Here is a 5,184-nt window from a genome sequence, read left to right on the forward strand (position 1 = left end):
ACATTCCAGAAAACATTTGGCTTTTTCATGTAGTGTTAACAGTGAACTTCATCACTTTTGAGAACTTGACAATCACCAGTTTCCAAGAATTTTTGTCAGAAATAGAAGTTAAATATCCTAACATGCCCTAACATACAACATCTTGGTGGCTTAAAATTTTATTGCATATTTAGTTCAAGCAGAGAATGAATTTCTTTATAAGTGAAAAGAAATCCCTTCAACTACTATTATGGAACACTGAATGGCTTTGGAATTTAGTTTTCACTACAGATTTATTTTTCTTAATGAATTAAACCTAAAATTTCAAGCCAAAACAACATGTATGCAAAACTTATGGCAAAGTTATTTCAATGACAACTAAATGTCGTTGGAATCACGTGTAATGTTAAGCTACTTTGTATACTTACGATGCTATCAGATTTTAAAAAGCGAGAAATCCATTCTCATACAAAGTTGTAGTGGGTATATTTTACAAGATCAAACTACAGTTCCAGCAGTGTCTTGGGAACCTCTATATAAATGCAAAGGAAATATCTGTATTTCAGAACCCACTTGACTGAGCAATTGCAGACCTTCCACTTAACCTTCGATTAGAAATGATAAATCTGCAATAAAATGACATGCTAAATGGTAAATATCGAGAGAAAAATCTAATAGAAATATATAACTGCCTCTCAAGCATTGAATATGCTCAGTTAAAATCATATGCTCATAGATTTATATCAGTATTTGGCAGTAACTATTTGTCTAAAAAGACATTTTCAAAGATGAAATAAACCAACTCTTATTACATATTATCATGAACAGATGAATATTTTTAATCAATTTTGAAATATGAACCACTAATTTTGAACATCAAATAAGTGAAATAATATGTGCCCCCCAAAATAAAATAAAATTTTGCTCTTTTTCTTATTCAATTACATTACAAAATATGTACTCAGTTATATTATTTTTTAATTTCATCAATAAAAATAGACATTTGTTTTCTCTCTTGTTATATTAGTTATTTAATATCCTTAGATTATCTAATATTCTTGATTTAGTCTCCTGGCCTACAAAACTTTTAATATTACTATCTGACTCTTTTTTTTCTGATTAAACTTAGTTTTAACAGGTCTCAAAATTCTGTGACAGGTTTTTGGTTGTTTTCATTAAAAAGTACTGATTTTAGGGTGTCTGTAATCTCAGCTAATCGGGAGACTGAGGCAAGAGAATTGCTTGAACCCTGGAGGCGAGGTTGCAGTGAGCCGAGATCATGCCACTGCCTGGGTGACTGTGTGAGACTCTGTCTCCAAAAAAAAAAAAAAAAAAAGCACTGATTTTAAAAACTAATAACTTAAAACTACCACATATTAAAAAAAAAAAAAATGGATCCGCAAAACATTCTCCTTTCCCTCTGAAGCTTTTCTGATGCATTGTTATCATTAACCAATCTTTTACTGTTAAACTTAAATGACCAATTGAAACAAAAAGTTCTGAGATCATTCTTTTACTGATTAAGATTGGGGTGGTAGGTATTAGGGATAATATTCATTTAGCCTTCTGAGGCTTCTGGGTAGACTTGATGACTTTGCCAGCTTCAGAAGCTTTCTTGTCCACTGCTTTGATGACACCAGTAGTAACTGTCTATCTCATATCATGAACAGGAAAACGACCCAGAAAAGAATAGTCAGAGAGGCTGTCAACACACATGGGCTTGTCAGGAACCATATCAACAATGGCAGCATCATCAGATTTCAAGAATTTAGGGCCATCTTCCAGCTTATTACCAGATTAGTATTCAATCTTTTCCTTCAGCTCAGCAGACGTGCAAACAATGTGAGCTGTGTGGCAATCCAGTACAGGGACATAGCCACCAGTGATTTGGTCTGGCTGGTTCAGGATAATCACCTGAGCAGTGAATCCAGCTGCTTCCATTTGCAGGTCATTTTTGCTGCCACCAGCAACATTGTCACAACAAATATCTTTGACAGACACATTTTTGACATTGAAGCCCATATTGTCCCCAGAAAAGGCTTCACTCAAAAGATTCATGTTGCATTTTAGCAGACTTTACTTCAGTTGTAACATTGACTGGAGCAAAGATGACCACCATGCTGGGCTTGAGAACATGTCTCCACTCGGCCCACAGGGACAATATCAATACAACCAATTTTGTAGACATCCTGGAGAGGCAGATAGAAGGGCTTGTTAGTTGGAAGAGTTGATCGTCCAGAGCTTGAGGCAGTGTGGTTCCACTGGCACTGACATCTTTCAGGTGACTCTCCATCCCTTGAAACAAGACATGTGAGCACTTGGTTCTCATATTAGTCAGGGTTCTCTAGATGGACAGGACTAATAGAATAGATGTTTATGTGGTTTGTCTGTGTCCTCACCCAAATCTCATCTTGAATTCTCACATGTTGTGGGTGGGACCTGGTGGGAGGTGGTTGAATCATGGGGGTGGGTCTTTCCCATGCTGTTCTCGTGATGGTGAGTAGGTCTCATGAGATCTGATGGTTTTATAAGGGGGAGTTTTCCTGCACAAGCTCTCTTTCTTTGCCTGCTGCCATCAATGTAAGACGTGGCTTGCTCCTCCTTGCCTTCCACCATGATTGTAAGGCCTCCCAGTCACTTGGAACTATAAATCCATTAAAACTCTTTCTTTTGTAAATTTCCCAGTCTTGGGTATATCTTTACCAGTGGTGTGAAAATGGACTAATATAGATGTATATGAAAGGGAGTTTATTAAGGAGTATTGTCTCACACAATCACAGGGTGAAGTTCCACAAAATGCCATCTGCAAGCTGAGGAGCAAGGAAGCCAATTCAAGTCCCAAAACCTCAAAAGTAGGAGAGCTAACAGTGCAGCCTTCAGTCTGTGACTGAAGGCCCAGGAGCCCCTGCAAACCACTGGTGTAGGTACAAGATTCCAAAAGCTAAAGAACTTGGAGTCTGATGTTAGAGAACAGGAAGCATCAATTATGGGGGAAAGATGGAGGCCAGAAGACTTAGCCAGTCTAGTCCTTTCACGTTTCTCTGCCTGCTTTTATTCTAGCCACACTGGCAGCTGATAAGATGGTGCCCACCCAGATTGAGGGTGGGTCTGCTTCTCCCAGTCCCTTGATTCAAATGTTAATCTCTTTTAGCAACATCCTTAGGGACACACAATACATTGCATCCTTCAATCCAATCAAGTTGACACTCAATATTAACCATCGCAGTTCCAGCACGTTATTAACATTCCAACCAGAAATTAGCACAAATGCTACTATGTCAAGTTTGTAGCCAGTCTTCTTAATATAAGTGCTGACTTCCTTAATGATCTCCTCATATCTCTCCTGGCTATAGGGTGGCTCAGCGAAATCCATTTTATTAAAGCCAAGAATTGTTTCACACCCACAGTGTAACCAAGAAGGGCATGATCACAGGTTGGCTCATCCTTGGAGACAGCAGCTTTGAATTTGCCTGAGATCCTCCTGTAATCATGTTTTTGATAAAGTCTCTGTTTCCTGGGGTGTCAATGACAGTGACATAGTAGTTGCTGATCTCAAAATTCCACAAGGAGATTTCAATGGTGATATCACATTCATGCTCAGCTTTCAGTTTATCCAAGACCCAGACACCTTTAAGGGAACACTTTCGCACCTCAGCAGCCTCCTTCTAAAATTTTTAAATGGTTCTTTTGTTGATGCAATCACATTTGGGGATCAGATGGCCAGTAGTCATGGACTTTCCCAGATCTATGTGTCCAATAACAATAAAGCTGTTATGAATCTCTTCCTTTGCATTTTGGCTTTTAGGGGTGGTTTTAGCAGCATGTGTTCTGGAGGCAAACATGTTGTGGAAAAGCTACTATCTAATTCTTCATGGAAAAAGTTTGCCAACTTTTAAACTGAATTATAAATTCCCAACATATCATGCATAGAATTTACTTGTAACCCCTTTTTCACATGTTTTATCAACTCATCTTGCTATGTTCTCCTCACCAGTGAACTATAACATGATATCATCCATGTAATTGATAAACATGATCCTCAGAAGTATGGCAAAATGATTACATTCCTTAGACAGTACAATTAGCAGAGGTGGAAAGTTGCTATAACCCTAAGGCAGGATGAAGAAAGCATACTGCTGTACTAATAAAGTAAAAGTAAAATGTTTATTAACTCAGAGAAAAAATTCACATGAAGTCACATAGACACCATCAGCTATATTTACTTTGTTTTCCAAATATACCACATGTGAAAGAGCATCTGCAATTGTAGCCATCTCCTGATAAAGTGTATTTTAATCTACTGTCCTACAAGATTTTCCTATCTTCTGTACAGGTCAAATTGTCAATTTAAGTGGGTATATAAAAATATTATTTTTACATGCATCTTTTAAGACGTTGATGGTGCCACTAATCTCTCTGGTTCCCTCCAGGGAACAGATATTGACTTTGATGTACTTTTTGAGTAAAAATAGAATATTCTAGGAGCTGGCCATTTTTTTACTGTAAGAGCCTTTACTAGTTCAAGAGGCAATGTGGTGATGCTGTTGCTGAATATATTTATTCCTGATATGAACTCAGCAGCTAAGTAAATAACCACAGAAACTTTTTTCCAGATCTACTAGGCCCACTGTAAAATGTAGATTGGGTCCAAAACTCCATTTACCTGAATAATTTAATTTCCTCACTTTTCTTTGATTGGTAGTCCTCAATGGCATTCTGAAACTGTTCATCAGCTTTCTATGTTCAGAAAAAAATGATACATATATACATATATGTATAAAAGCCTGGGTCTATCACTTTACCCAGTCCAATATTACTTTGGCTACAGGTTTGCAGAAGGACAAGAGAAATATTTGAAATATGTATATGTATATGTATATGTATATGTATATGTATATATGTATATGCAATGGGTCTTCCCCAAGTGTTCCTGGCTACTCTCCCATTAGAGAACTTTGTAGACTCCTCATCTTTTTCAGTCCTGGATATTGCATGATCGATTAACTATCTTCAAAGTTTGGTTAAATTCAAACCATTCTGATTTCTTGGGTCATATCTTATCTTGGTAACCATGCTCACTTAGTCAGTAGTAATTAAGTTAACTTCTTTATTGAAATCAGGAGTTCATTTTATTGGCAGCTTCTCCTACCTTTCTCTTCTTTTTAAGTCTAGAAAAATACAGTCACTACAGAATTATTTAAGAAA

General features: G+C 37.0%; 1 pseudogene; it reads right to left on the bottom strand.

Annotated features, from left to right (window-relative positions):
* Positions 1–1,533: 1,533 nt before the first annotated feature.
* LOC472024 (elongation factor 1-alpha 1-like) lies at positions 1,534–3,647 on the bottom strand (annotated as a pseudogene).
* Between the last annotated feature and the right edge of the window lie 1,537 nt (positions 3,648–5,184).

This window comes from Pan troglodytes, chromosome 5 (assembly GCF_028858775.2).
Source record: "Pan troglodytes isolate AG18354 chromosome 5, NHGRI_mPanTro3-v2.0_pri, whole genome shotgun sequence".
NCBI lineage: Eukaryota > Metazoa > Chordata > Mammalia > Primates > Hominidae > Pan > Pan troglodytes.